The sequence below is a fragment of the Trichosurus vulpecula genome, chromosome 7 (assembly GCF_011100635.1).
Source record: "Trichosurus vulpecula isolate mTriVul1 chromosome 7, mTriVul1.pri, whole genome shotgun sequence".
Taxonomy (NCBI): domain Eukaryota; kingdom Metazoa; phylum Chordata; class Mammalia; order Diprotodontia; family Phalangeridae; genus Trichosurus; species Trichosurus vulpecula.
In genome coordinates, this window is record NC_050579.1 from 246,801,169 (window position 1) to 246,817,347 (window position 16,179).

At 39.5% G+C, this 16,179-nt stretch overlaps 1 pseudogene; it reads left to right on the forward strand.

The window, feature by feature from the left end:
• Window positions 1-731: 731 nt before the first annotated feature.
• LOC118857882 overlaps window positions 732-16,179 on the forward strand; it is a 73,218-nt pseudogene continuing 57,770 nt past the window's right edge.

Sequence of the window (16,179 nt, forward strand, 5' to 3'; positions counted from 1 at the left end):
TGCTCTAATCTATGATCTTATAGCTAAGCAACAGATGATCCAAATTTGACATTATTTCATAGTAGTATATTCCACACTCATAGTCCCCTACCTCTGCAAAGAAAAAAGGGAGGAGCTCTGTTACCTTATCTTTGGGGTCAAACTTAGTCATTATAATTTCAGTGTTCAGTTGTTCTGTTCTGGTGGTTCTTTCCGTTTACTTTGATGTAGCCATGTCAATATACTTTATTGTTAGTGTTCTCAATCTAGCCTTAACATTACAGGGATATGGGATCATAGTTCTAGTGCTAGAAGGGAGTTTAGACGCTATCCAGCCCATTTTACAGGTGAGGAAACTGAGGTCAGGAAAAGTAGCTGTACATGTTGTTGCTGTTGTTTGTCAATCATTATTAAAGAGAACCAATGACATCAACCCTGGCTTCCTACTACTGGTCTTCTCTTTTCTTCCAGAGGAAGGACTGTGGAAGATGAGTGGCTAAGCTCAGGTATGGCATTAAATGACTCACCCAAAGCCACACAGGTAGTATGTATCAGAGGCAGTGTGAGAACCCAAATCTTCCAACTTCGGGGCTCTTTCCATCGCATCTCGGCTGCCTAGAGCCCCTATGAGGCAAGTACTGTGTAATCATCTATCATGGACAGAGAAATCTGTGGGTATGAGGGCTACAGGCTCCGGGGAGCACTGCTTCCCGGGCTGACGGCAGCATTTGATGAATCCCCTGTTCCTGAAGATGTTTCACTCGTGTCATTTTTGTGACACGGGAAGTGACAGGCAAGCAAGAGAGAAGAAAGCATTCGGGGCGACGCCACCTCAGGGCTCAGCGTGCACAGTCTGGGTAGATTCCCAGCCGGTGACAGAATCGTTATCTAGGGTTGCCAGGCGTCATCGCCAGCATTGTCCCCTGCTCCAGGCTTCTCCCTCCTGTCACAGGGTTGGGACAGTTAACATTTCCATATTTGAACCTGGTCAGAGATGGCTCGTGACAGTTGGTAATGCCTGACATGCGTCTTCTCCCCCCTTCGGGCTCACCCAGACAAGAACATGTCCGCTCCTTGTTTGGTTTTGTTTTTCCTTTCTAAAGAAATGAGTTTTTATTTAAAAACTTAGCCATCAATAAAACAAAATAAAGAGAAAATTACACATAAACTCATAAACTCATAAGTATTCATTTTTCCCCTGGAACAAAAGCATCAGCAATTAACAAAATAATAAATATTATTTTGTTTGCCTCCATGTTCCCTTAAAATATCTTTTTATTCTGTATTCGCTAAGCAAATGTAGTCGTGACCTCTCAGTGCTCTAGGCTATTCTCTAAGACAATAAGTTACAGAGAAAGCGCAGATCTGCTTTGGTAAAGGTAATGTCCCCCCCAGGGAGTTCCCTTAAAGCAGTCAAATCACAGATCTAGTCCCTATCCTTACCCATAACCTTTCTAGGCTCCAGTCTCCCCTTCTGCAAAATGGGAATAATGATAGCTGTTGTACCTACCTCCCAGGGCTCTTCAAATGATAGATTTGATGTAAAATGCAAAGTAAATTTGAAAGCGTTATATAAATATCATCTATTATTGCTCTAAACCTGTGATTCACTGGTTTAGGGAATTCCCAGGTGGGGGCGGGGGGGGGGGGGGGGGGGGGTGGGGTGGGGAACTCCCATTACCTATGCTAGACTACAACTGTTCTGCAATTTAATAGTCTCTTTAAGAGCAATACTTAGAGGTTAAGTGACATGCCTGGGGTTGCACATCCAGTAAGTGTCAGAGTCCAGATGTGTACCTGGGTCTTTATGGCTCCAAGGACTAGTCTCTTCTCTTGTCATTTCTTAGTGCACAACAATATTAAATTATTTTCATATATCACAATTGATTATTTAGCCATTTCTCCATTGTTGGACATATGGGTTGTTTCTAGTCTTTTATTTTTCTTTTTGCTATTAAAAACAAAGCTGTTGGGAATATGTTTGTGCAGGGAAGTTCCCACCCCCGCCCTCCCCCACTTTTAAAAATAATATCCTGAGGGTATAATCCTACTGGTAGGATCACTGGATCAAAGAGTATAATCAGTAACATCAGTATTGTAGCTTTTATTGTATAACACCAGTTTGCTTCTCAAAAAGATTGTGCTGATTGACAGCTCCCCCTGCCCCCCCCAATAGTAAGCCTGTTTCCCCACAGCCCTGTCGAAGTTGAATTTTATTGTTTTTAACTCTTTGTCAATTCGATGAGTATAAAGTGTTACTTTCAAGTGGTCCTGAATTTTCCAAACTAAGATCTTACCATCCTATTGATTTTGCTTAGGAAAAGTCCTTGTCATTTATCCTCTGACTGCTATTACCAGATTAAGATAATGGAAAATAACTAACTAGTGAAATAATCAATTTTATATGGCATTTTGAAGTTCTATGATACTGGCAATGAATGCATAATTGTCTCCATTTTTACAGATGAAGAAACTCAGTCCAAGGGTGGTGATGTGACGTGACCAGGTTACCCTAAGGGTATGTGGCAGGGCTGATATTTGAACCTCATCTGGACTTGATTCAGAGTTCTTTGGACTATACCACAATTTCTCCCACATTTGCGTTCCAATGATGAGTTTACTTTGTTTAGATTGTTCCAGTTCTAGATAGTTTTGTAAGGTATAGAGGATCCAAGGCACCTGGGAATAACATCCCAGTGTCCTAGGTGCCTTGATGCTATGTTTATTAACTCTAGCTAATGTTGGTGTGGCATCCGGGTAGTTCTAGGTGTTTTTTTTTGCCATTCTGTATGTGGATATGGAATGAAACAGTATGATAACAGAGTCAATAGTAGGTCTGTCTGTCTCTCTTTGTAGGTCTCTCTGTCTCTCTCTCTCTTCTTCCCTCCCTCTCTCTCTGTCTCTCTCTCTTCTCTCTCTCTTCTCTCCTTAGTTTTTCCATCTGTCTGCCTGTTTATTTAGCCAGACATGGTGACAGCATACTAGTAAGCTCTGCTGTCAGGCAGGCTGAGGCTTGTGGATTTCTCAAGCTCAGGAGTTCTGAGTTGTACTGGGCTAAGCCGATCAGGTGTTCACAGTAAGTTTGGCACTAAAAAGGTGATCCCCTCAGGAGTGAAAAGCGCTAAGGTGGGGCAAAGCAGCCCAAATAAAAAATGGAGCAGGTCAAAGCTCCTGTGCCAGTCACAGTGAAATAGGCCCTGCACTTCCAGTCTGGGTGACCTGGGGAGACTCAGTCTCAAAAAAAGAAAGAGAGAAAGAAAGAAAAAAAGGAAAGAAAAAAGAAAAGAATAAGAAACAAAGAAGATGCCCATCAGTTTGTTGGTGGCTATACAAATTGTGGTGTATGAATGTAATGGAATGAGAGGCATGAGAAGACTTACATGAAGTGATGCAGAGTAAGCAGAATCTGGAAAAGAATCTAGAGATAGAAAGACTAAGTCTTCAAAAGTGAGGAAAGCTTACCTGGGGGTGAGGTGAGGGGGAGGAGAGCTCTTAAGCATGTTTTTAAGGAGAGGAGAAGAAGCCTGTGGTGAGGGAGTAAGAATAAAAACCTGCCTAAATCCTTCTAAATTTCAGCTTCCTCATCTGTCAAAAGAAGGAATTGGACTAGGTGATTCTAAGAGAGATTCCAGCTCTAAATCTGTGAGGCTAAGATGAAAGAGGGGAGAGAATGATAGGTGTCACAAAGTCCTAAAGCAGGCAAAATGAGATGGCACGGAGATCTCAGGTGGCACGGATTGACTTTGGCAAGGAGGAAGACTGCCTCTTCTGAGACAGGAGGGAGATAAGAAAAGATAGGTAAAGATACAGAGATATTTTGGTTTAGAATGTGATGGCCTTTGTCTTTTCAACTAAGCAGGACACACATCATTTATGATGAATGGAAAGAGCATTGGGAAATAGGAGACCTTGGTGTTATGCCCAGCTTTGCTGCTAATTAGCTGTATGTTAGCTATTTGGATTGTACTTCTCTGGAACTCAGTGAACTCACTTGTAGAATTAAGAGGTTAGATCAGATGACCAACCTGTATAATAAAGTGGCTTCCAACACTATGTCTATGATCTTATAAATCTATCATCTCTAAGGTCCCACTTTCAGCTCTGACATTCTGTGGGTAGCTTCTATAAATTGCCTATCCCTCTTTTCCTATTTCCTTTCTTTCTTTCATCTCTATTTTTTCCCTTTCCCCACCTTCTCTCATCTTTAGTCCATTAGACTGTAAGGTCTACATTGCATCTTTCCCAGAGTCTAGCATTTGGCACTTAAAAGGTTGTGTTATGCTGCACTGTGCCATGTTGTACTGTACTATATGGTGTTGTATTGTGCTGAGTTGTGTTGTAATGTGTTATATTGAAGATATGGTATAGGATGGTATGGTATAGTATGGTATGGTATGCTATAGTATGGTATGGTATGCTATTGTATGGTTTCCTGTATATCAGGAAAATGATGCCATGACTTGCAAGTAAATTGGTTTTAAGTGAGGAAGGGCTGTGCAAAGTCACCAGCCTCACTTTCTCCTCTGGAGCCATCTGGGTCCAGTGGCCAGATATTGATCAGGAACTACCAGAGATGTCCCAGGATACAATGGGAGACCTTGACCTTTTTAAGCTAAGGTCTTTTTGAATTCTCTCTTTGAGTGAGGCAATGGCCATTCAGTGATTAGGGCTGTTTAAAAAGTGAGCCAAGGGTAGAGTTTGGATATGGTTTAGCAGGACTCAAAGAACTGCCTGTTTGTGGCATGGTATTATATTGGTTGTGATGTGTTGTGCCATGTTGGCTTGTGTTGTGTTGGATTGTGTTTTGTCATGTTGATGGTACAATATGGTATGGTGTGGTATAGTATGGTTAGTATGGTATAGTATAGGTTAGTATAGTATGGAAAGGGTGGCCAAGCTGCTTATTTTTATATGGCCCATGAGCTTAACATGATTTTTACAAGTTTATATATACAATGCAAAAAAAATAGCTCATTACCCAAACAAAAACAGGTGGTGGGCTGGATTTGGATCTTGAGCCATAGTTTGCTGACCCCTATAGCACAGCATAGCATAGCATAGCACAATATGCTTCACTCATTTTTCCGTCTATGTACAAGTCTTTAAGACCTCATCTAGGGTTTTCTTAGCAAAGATACTAGAGTAGTTTTCCATTTTCTCCTTTAGCTCATTTTACAGGAAAGTAAACTGAGGCAAATAGGGTTAAGTGACTTGCCCAGGGTCACACAGCTAGTTAGTATCTGAGGCCAATTTTGAACTCAGGATGATGACTCTTCTTGACTCCAGGCCTGACACTCTACCTACTGTGTCACCTAGATGCCCCAGATTAGATTAGACTAGACTAGACTATGCTATAATTTAACATTTGTATAGTACTTTTTATTTCTTTCCATTTTCCCCCTTTTTGAACTTGTCATGCTACAGAGAAGGTGACAAGGACCTGATCTCTGTTCTCAGAGTTTTACAATCTCAAACAGACCTGTTGATGTACATAGACATACACAGGGTAAATAGACAACAATACAGACATATTAATGGGAAGTAGGCTGTATTACATGGTACCAGCCTGACCAAGTTATTTCATCCTAAAAAAACTGAACTTTTGCTTAAATTAACTGTTTACCTGATGCTTGGGCATCAGTTAGGCAAAGTTCTTGTGATAGACAAATTTTGGGGGAGAGAAAGCATGATGGAAGTACCACTGGAGAAATAGTCATTTTCTCACCTGCCCCTCATGGAATCTTTGTGAAGTACAGGAAGAAGGTGGTACTTCCACTGATTCCACTTTCCCAAAATACCCTGAAGGACAAAAAGGCTAGCCTGAGTCCAAGCAGCAGGTCAGAGTCAGGGAGGGCATATCCTGCTGACAGCCCAGAGCACTGTGTGGAAGGGAAGACAGAACAATTGTCTCCTTCTCTCTTTTCCCCTTCTGGCTAAGTGAGCCCAGCCACTTCTTCCTATAGAGCGAGGAAACGATCTTTAAAGATTTGTTTTTGAAATAAAAAGGAAGTTTTAGAGTTGAAGAGCCCTGCTGGGCCATAATCAGACGTGTTTTATGGGGCCATTAATGTGCACTCGGGAGCTCCATTGATGACCTGTAAATGTATTCATGGATTCAGACCTAGGGCATGGTTTCATGGTCTGATTATAAGTGCCCTAGGGATGGTATCTATATTAATGATGCACAGCCATGCAATGCTGGTACTCAGCATATGTCATGCCTACACTACCCCCACATACTGGGCATGGCAACTTACACATGTTTCCTGCCTGCAAACATACTGCCCTGCTCAGATCCCTAATGCACACTGATTACTTGCTATAGTAGCCTGGATCTAAGGCTCCCCATCAGCCTCCCCAGATGGTTTATAAGAGCCCCTTCCAGGAAAACTGAAGTGGATGATGGGAATGGTAATGATGATGGTGATGATGATGGTAAATCAAGCATTTATTAAGTACTTAAATATGTGCCAGAACTGTGGTAGGCATTGGAGATACAAAGACAATGTGTGAAAGAACTCTTGCTCTCAAGGAGATTATGTTACATGAAAGAGAGAGCATATACATAAATAAATATATGTATATATATATAATATGTGTTATATGCATATGTATATTTCACATACATCCATATATTTATTTATATGTGTTATATCCATATATACACATACATATCTACATATATGTGCACATGTGCATGCAACACACATGTATGTGCATGATACGCATGTATATGCATACATGCATATGCACACATACATATACATATGTATGTATGTGTGTGTGTATAGGTGTGTGTATAGTATATGTATGTGTGTGTGTATAGTATAGTACAGTACAGTATAGTATAGCATACCAAGGGAGGGAGGTCATTGGCATTTGGGGACATGAGGAAAGGTATCATGGAGACAGTGATGTAAACTACGGAAGAAATGGGCCATTAATCTCTATATGAGGAACTCTGCAGGCTGTATATTGACTTAGTTTTTAAAATGTAATATCTATGTTTTATTACATTTTTATGTATTTTGTTAAATATTCCCCAATTATATTTTAATCTAGTTCAGCCACACTCAGGTGTGTTATAGGCTGGCCTTCTGGCTGCATGTTTGATACCTCTGGAGTAAGGAGTGTTTGAGCTACAGTTTATAGGAAGTGAGGGATTTTGAGATGGTAGTGAGAAGAGAATCCATTCCAAGGATAGGGTTAGTCAGTGTAAAGGCACAATGACAAGAGATGGGGTGCAAACTTGTGAAAATTCCGTTGTCGTTAAGTTGTTTCAGTCATGTCTGGCTCTCCATGACTCAATTTTGGGGGTTTTCTTGGCAAAGACACTGGAGTGGTTTGCCATCTTTTTTTTCCAGCTCATTTGACAGATGAGGAAACAGGGTTAAGTGTCTTACCCAGGGTCACACAGCTAGGAAGTGTCTGAGACTGGATTTGAACTTAGATCCTCCTGGCTCCAGGACTGGCACATTATCCTCTGAGCCATCTAGCTTCCTAGTTTGGGAAGAGCAGAAAGCCAAATTTGTCTGGAAGGGAGAATACAGGAAAGGGAGTAATATATAACGAGACTCAAAAAGATAGATTGGGCTCAGGTTGTGAAGGGTTTTAAAAGCCAAACAGAAGTTCATATTCACTCCTGGAAGCAGTAGGGAACCTCTGGAATTCATTAGGTATGCTCCAATCTGCACTTAAGGAAATTCTCTTTGACAGTTGTGTGGAGTATGGATTAGAATGATAGACGAGATAAGGCAGAGGAATGAATTGAAAGGCCGCTGCAATAGTCCAGTGAGAAGTGACAGCAGCTTCAACTTAAGTGGTGACCATATGAGCAGAGGAAAGGGACAAGAAGTGGCAAGATTTGGCAACTAATTGACTATAGGGGGAAGGAAGAAATTACATGTAGTAACTATGGATAGGGGAAGAGTTTATAACCAAATAAAGGATAGAGGAGACCATTGAAGATAAAATTTGATTATGTAAAATAATAGTAAAAAAAAGTTTGTACAAATAAAACTAATGAAGTTAAAAATAGAAGGGAAATAGTTAACTGCAGGAAAAAAAATCCTTATGGCAAGTTTCTCTGATTAAGGACTCATACACAAGATATGCAAGGAACTGATTCAAATTTATAAGAATAAGAGCCAGTCCCTAATAAATAAATAGTCAAGGAATATGAAGAAGCATTTCTCAAAGCAAGAAATTGAGGCTATCAATAAACATATGAAAAAATTCTCCAAATCACTAATTAGAAAACTAAAAAATAAAGAAACTTTGAAGTTCCACCTTACACCCATCAGACTGGCAAAGAAGAACAGAAAAAAGGGGGTTGGGGATGACAATTATTGGAAGGGCTATGGGGAAACAAGAATACTATGACACTGTTGATGTAGCTGTTAAGTGGTCCAACTGCTCTGGGAAGCAATTGAAATCATACCCCCAAAGTCACTAAGCTGTCTATACCCTTTTGTCCCAACAATACCAATACTAGACATATCCTGAAGAGATCAAAGAAAGGAAAAGAATCCATATGCACAGAAATATTTATATCAGTTCTTATTGTAGGATCAAAGAACTAGAAACAAAAGGAATATGAACTTATTGGGGAATGACTAAACAAATTGTGATATACAAATATCGTTGTCTTGTAAGAGTGGAAACTTTCAGAGAACTGAAAAGATCTGTATGAACTCACCGTGTGAATTGATCAGAACCAGGAAAGTAATTTATGCAATAACATTATAAGGAAAAACAACTTCAAAAGACTCAGGAATTCTGATCAATGCAGTGACTGATCACAAATTCAGAGGACTGATGAAGAAGATCACTACCTACTTCTTGACAGAGGAGATGGACTTCTTGTTTGTGAGAACAAGTCCCTCAAATCTGAAATAGTTTTAGAAAGAAATTTATGAGACCATTTGATAGAGAATAACAAGCCAGAAAGGAGGTGTGGCTCCCTTTCAGTCAGGCTCTGGAAGGTTTTTATTATATGGGTTTTAGACAAGGGTACAGGAATCCATAAATAAACCACATATACACAGGTATGCAATTTTGCTGACAGGGCAACTTGAAAGCAAGGTAAATTGGGATGAATATGAGTAAATGTAAACATTCAATAAAATTTGGGAAAAGCCAAAACACATGGGAACCCAAAACACAAGCTTAAGTGGACCCCAAACAATTCTGAGCAAGTAAGATGTAGAACATGAATGTTTGGGGTGGAACTAGGATCTGGGGGAACCCCAAATTCCTTGTCTCCATCTCTAGCATTCCTAGACAGTTACTGGGGTCAGGATGACATTCTGGGTATAGACAATCACATAAGGTTGGATTTAAACAGTATAATAGCTTTCCCAAACAATGTAATAAACAATTTTACCTACTATTTTTCTCCTTTTGGACTTTCCTAAGCCCAACATTCTCATACTAGTGGAAGCATAATTACAGAAGCAGAAAAGCTGGGTTAAGGTATCAAAGGGAGTTCATTAAAACAACTTGAATCAATGAAAGCCTATTCCTTATTATCCATTTTGTCTATAGCTTGATATAATTCATTTAAGGAGGGATAGGGGCCAGACGGGTGATAAACTTTTCCCAATATTTCGTAGGCGCGAAATCAATTTGAGTAAGTCTCAGGGGTTGTAGGTCAAGTGATTTAGACTTACAACAGAAAACAAGAGTACTGTGGCCATGAGTATCACAAGATCATAACCCCATGTTTTCTTCAAAGTCATAAAAGCTGAACAAACTTAGATATGCAGTCACAATCTCATACAACCCTTAAGAAGACAAACCTTACTAAAGAGACTATTTAGGTAAACTAAGTCAGGTTACAGATTAAATTACTTTTAGAGGGCTCATAATAGACTGATTTGAGAGGGGAGATTTATGTATCACCAGTTAAGGTAGCTTATCAAAAATTAACAATTCCCTTTGTCAAACAGTTAACATTATTATTCCATAAGTCAGGTTTTGGTAAGGTGAGGTTAATATAAATAGAAAACAGGCTTTCATCTTTTTTTTAAAGAATTATTTTATTTTAATTTATGGAATAAAACAAGCATTTCCATAACATAGTGAAATAAAAAAAGATAATTATACATGAAACTGCAAATCTATTATGTACAACTTTCTATTCTCTTTTAAATATATGTTAAAGTTATTATGTATTTTTTCCTTAATAGTATTTTTTTCCAATTACATATAAAGATAGTTTTCAACATTCACTTTTATAAAATTTTGAGTTCCAAAATTTTTTCCCTCCCTTCCTTCTTTCCCCTCTCTCCAAGAGAGCAAGCAATCTGATATAGGTTATACATGTACAATCATGTTAAACATATTTCCACATTAGTTATAAGAATCAGAACAAAAGGGGAAAACCACAAGAAAGGGAAAAACAAAAAAAAATTTAAAAGTGAAAATAGTATGCTTGGATCTGCATTCAGACTCCATAATTCTTTCTTGGATGTGGATAGCTTTTTCCATCACAAATCTTTTGGAATTGTTTTGGATCGTTGTTGCTGAGAAGAGCTAAGTCTATCATAGTTGACCATTACACAATAATACAGTTATTGTGTAAAATATTCTCCTGGTTCTGCTCACTTCACTCAGCATCAGTTCATGTAAGTCTTTCCAGGTTTTTTCTGAAATCCACCTGCTTGTCATTTTTTATAGCACAATAGTATTCCATTACATTCATGTATTACAACTTGTTCAGTCATTGCCCAATTGATGGGAATCCCCGCAATCCAATTCTTTGCCACCACAAAAAGAGCTGCTATAAAGAATTTTGCAAAAAAGAAAAAAAGAATTTGTACACATGGGTCCTATGGGTCCTTTTCCCTTTTTTATGATCTGTTTGGATAAAGACTTAGTAGTGGTATTGCTGGATCAAAGGGTACAGAACATTTCATCTTGAGTCCTAGCTTTCATATGTAGTCATCTGATTCCTGAAAACATCTTCCCTTGAGAAATTCTGGAACAGATCTTGTTCTCGGGGCATTGCTGGAGGGGCTCCTCTTAGCAGATTCCCTTCCCTGGTTCTAAATCACATGCAGAGATTCCCTAGGTAATTCTGCTAAAAGTTGCCAGTAACAAGACAATACAATTTGGTACAACCTCCCAAATTTGGTTTTCTAGTAACGAGTTCATGGGATGAAAGTTAGCTCAAACCTTAGGGAGGGAGCTAATCCTATCAACAACAGAACCATAAGAAAAACATCAAATTGCAAACCCATAATTCATATGAAAGTTCAGAGAATTTCAGTTTTTACACACTGCTTGCTTTTTCAATCTTTACTTGAACCCTATGTCTGATATGGATAATGCCAACAACAGGCTGAAGAAAGAATCTTCAAAAAGGATCCATGAGGGCCTGACTTGTAACATGGGCCCTTCTCTCTCTTGATATTGTTAGAGAGATATGTCAAAACAGGAAAACAAAACATGATTTAGAAATTCTTTACATCTATTAATGCAATTTTATATGTAAAATCCTTAATTCAATTTTGAGAACTTTTTACTTAAACATACTTAAGGCCTGTATATCCCGTTAGAAATATTTGGAAGGGAGATGGCAGCTGGAAATCGGGGACTTGCACGAGCTCCCCACCACGTCCCTCCAAAAACCTATAAAAAATGGCTCTGAACAAATTCTAGAACTGCAGAACCCACAAAATAGCAGACGGAAGCAGGGATCCAGCCCAGGACAGCCTGGATGGTTGCTGGATGAGGTCTTTGGTGCACGGAGTTGAGGGGAGTGGAGCTCAGCGTGGGAGGCAGCAGGACCAGTCAGACCAGGAGCCAGGCAGAACAAGCCCTAGCACCCTGAATCAGTGAGCTGTGGAAGTTACCAGACTTCTCAACGCACAAACACCAAAGACAACAGAGAAGGTTAGTGGGAAAAGCTGCGGGAGTGGAAGGAGTTTGTGGTTTGGCTACCGGCCCAGGGGCAGCGGAGGTGGGGCAGCTACAGCTGCAGTTGCTTCCGGCCCCAGGCCCACCTGGTGGGAGGAATTAAGTGGCAGATCAGAGCAGGAGTGCACAGCCTGCTGAAGATTTAAGCCCAGTCCGGGTTGGGGGTTCTTGGGGAAGGAGTAGTGCTGGTGTGGCAGAGCTGGCACATCCCCCCCGAACATGGAACATAGAACTCTCTAGTCTACAAGCAGTCATACCCTGCTGAAAAACTCAAGGGTCAAGTCAGTTGGTTGGGAATATGGCCAGGCAGCAAAAATGCACCCAGATTCAGTCTCAGACTTTGCATTCTTTCTTTGGTGACAAAGAAGACCAAAATATACAGACAGAAGAAGTTAACAAAGTCAAAGAGCCTACAACAGAAGCCTCCAAGAAAAACATGAACTGGTCCCAGGCCATGGAAGAGCTCAAAAAGGATTTGGAAAAGCAAGTTAGAGAAGTAGAGGAAAAATTGGGAAGAGAAATGAGAAGAATGCGAGAAAACTATGAAAAACAAGTCAACGACTTGCTAAAGGAGACCCCAAAAAATACTGAAAAATACACTGAAGAAAACAACACCTTAAAAAATAGACTAACTCAAATGGCAAAAGAGCTCCAAAATGCCAATAAGGAGAAGAATGCCCTGAAAGGCAGAATTAGCCAAATGGAAAAGGAGGTCCAATGGACCACTGAAGAAAATAATACCTTAAAAATTAGATTGGTGACTTTATGAGAAATCAGGATATTATAAAACAGAACCAAAGGAATGAAAAAATGGAAGACAATGTGAAATATCTCATTGGAAAAACCACTGACCTGGAGAATTGATCCAGGAGAGATAATTTTAAAATTATTGGACTACCTGAAAGCCATGATCAAAAAAAGAGCCTAGATATCATCTTTCAAGAAATAATCAAGGAGAACTGCCCTGATATTCTAGAGCCACAGGGCAAAATAGAAATTGAAAGAATCCATCGATCGCCTCCTCAAATAGATCCCAAAAAGAAATCTCCTAGGAATATTGTTGCCAAATTCCAGAGCTCCCACATCAAGGAGAAAATACTGCAAGCAGTCAGAAAGAAACAATTTGAATATTGTGGAAAAACAATCAGGATAACACAGGATCTGGCAGCTTCCACACTAAGGGACCAAAGGGCTTAGAATACAATATTCCAGAGGTCAATGGAGCTAAGATTAAAACCAAGAATCACCTACCCAGCAAAACTGAGTATCATGCTCCAAGGCAAAATATAGACTTTCAATAAAATAGAGGACTTTCAAGCTTTCTCAATGAAAAGACCAGAGCTGAATAGAAAATTTGACTTTTAAACACATCAAGAGAAGCATGAAAAGATAAACAAGAAAGAGAAATCATAAGGGACTTACCAAAGTTGACCTGTTTTGTTTACATTCCTACATAGAAAGATGATGTGTATGATTCATGAGACCTCAGTATCATGGTAGCTGAAAGGAATATGCATATATATGTGGTATACATACATACATACATATATATATACACATATGTGTGTGTCTATGTATGTATTTATGTAGATACATATATATACACACACATACACAAAGGGCACAGGGTGAGTTGAATATAAAGGGATGATATCTAAAAAAATCAATTTAAGGGATAAGAGAGGAATATATTGAGAGAGGGAGAAAGGGAGAGATAGAATGGGGTAAATTATCTCACCTAAAAGTGGCAAGAAAAAGTGGTTCTGTAGGAAGGGAAGAGGGGGCAGGTGAGGGGGAATGAGTAAATCTTGCTCTAATTGGATTTGACCTGAGGAGGGAATACCATACACACTCAATTGGGTATCTTACCCCACAGGAAAGGAGGAAGAAGATAAAAAAGGTGGGATGATAGAAGGGAGGGCGGATGGGGTGAGGTGGTAATCAAAAACAAACACTTTCGAAAAGGGACAGGGTCAAGGGAGAAAATTCAATAAAGGGGGATAGGTTAGGAAGGAGCAAAACACAGTCTTTCACAACATGAGTATTGTGGAAGGGTTTTACGTAATGATACGCATGTGGCCTATGTTGAATTGCTTGCCTTCTTAGGGAGGGTGGGTGGGGAGGGAAGAGGGGACAGAATTTGAAAGTCAAAGTTTTAAAAACCCACGTTCAAAAACAACAACAACAAAATGTTTTTGCATGCAACTAGGAAATAAGATACACAGGCAATGGGGCATAGAAATTTATCTTGCCCTATAAGAGAAGAAGGGAAAGGGGGATGGGAGGGGAGTGGGGTGACAGATGGGAGGGCTGACTGGGGAACGGGGCAACCAGAATATATGCCATCTTGGAGTGTGGGAAGGGTAGAAATGGGGAAAAATTTGTAATTCAAACTTTTGTGAAAATCAATGCTGAAAACTAAATATATTAAATAAATTAAAAAAAGAGAAATATTTGGAAGACAATTACATGTGCGCGCACGCACACACACACACACACACACACACACATCATAGTTTTTAGAGAAAATAGCAAGAGTAAATCCTTGCTTATTATTACAGAGAGCTGTTCCAGGAATGAGACTCAAGTAGTTTTCCCTGCTCCGCTAAGCCTCCTTTCTGTGCTGTCTCACAGCAATTTTCATGGGTGAGGAGGTGTTCCCCTTCAAAGTTCTCCAAAGTAAATAAGACCTTGTACATGCTAGAGAACTTCAAATTTAGAAGCCCCAGTAAAAGCCCATCTTGCTGTCTGCCAAATACAGGTTTCCTTCACTAACCTAGGATTATCCTAAGTGAATGAATGCAAAAGTGATGCCTATGTTCACTAGTATATCTAGGCCACTACTGGCCAGTCACAGACCAGATATCTATGGAGAATTGAAGGGAAAGGTAGGAAGAGAAAGAGAAGAGGAGAAAGCTCTACAAAAGGACCTCTAGGCTAATTTTAATCAAATTTAAAATTTTTAGTAGCTGCTTTTCAAGCCTTTGAGTGATTGAGTCAAAGGGATTTTTGGTTTGGTTAGTTAGGGATTAGGGCAGCCTAGGCTAATTCTAACTTTGCCTAAGCCTTTCCCCAGGATAAGACCAAGGACAACTCCTTAATTTTCTGGACACCCAGAGTTGGGGCCTGGACTGTGTTTGACCTGAACCTAAGGAGACTCACCAGGTTCTTGCTGTGTTGGATGTGATTCTGTGTTGGTCAGATACCTGTGCTCAATCCTAGAATCATAGAGACTTATTCAGATTCCACGGTCTTGGAGAGCCTTTGGGTTTATTTGGGTAACCATGAAGGAATTCCACTTCTGACACCATATTGTTATTTGCAACAACAAACCCCAAAATCTGAAGCATTTTTCTAAAGAAATTTATTAGGCCATTTGGTAGAAGAGAGTGATCTGGAAAGTAGGTATGGCTCCCTCTCAAACAGGCTCTAAAAGGTATACATTGTATAGGATTTAAACAAAGGCAACGTCACTTGAACCATACCACACATGCACAGGTAAGTAATTTTGTGGAGAAAACTTGAAAGTGGATTGGGATGAATCGGAATAAATGTAAACAGTCAGTAAAATTTGGGTGAAGAAAAACACAAGGGAACCCAAAACACAAACTTGTGTGGACTCAAAACAATACTTGGGTGTGGGGATGCAAAACAAAAACACTTTGGGTGGATCTAGGACCTGGGCAAACCCAAAATTCATTGTATCCATATCTAGCATTCCTAGAGAGTTACTGAGGTCAGGATGACAATCTGAGTGCAAATAATCACATAAGTTTGGGTTTAAACAGTGTAATAGTTTTCCCAAACAATATAATAAGTCATTTTTCCCACAAAAGGTGCAGACTCAGACATGTATTTTTGGATATGGCCAAAATGGAAATTTATTTTGCTTGATTTTGCGTATTTATTAACAAAAGCTTTGTTTTTCTTCTTTTTATAGTGGCAGTGATGAAGAATTAAGGGGAAAGAGAAAGGGTAGCAAAAGAAGAGAGAAAAAAGAAGGAAGAAAGGAAGGAAGGAAGGATGAAAACATGAAAGGAAGATAGGAAGGAAGAAAGAAAGAAAAGATGAAAAGTGAAAGGAAGATTGGAAGGAAGGAAGAAAAAGGAAAGAAGAAAAAAAAAAAACAAAGAAAGAAAAAAAGGTATTGTGACATCTTTTTAAAAGTAGAGAGAAAAGAAGTATGGCCAAATAGGAGAGCTTTGAAGGTTACAGGCTGATCTTAGTACCTAATGAAAAAGAAAGCAAGTTGTACGCAATAAAGACCTGTAGTTTCAT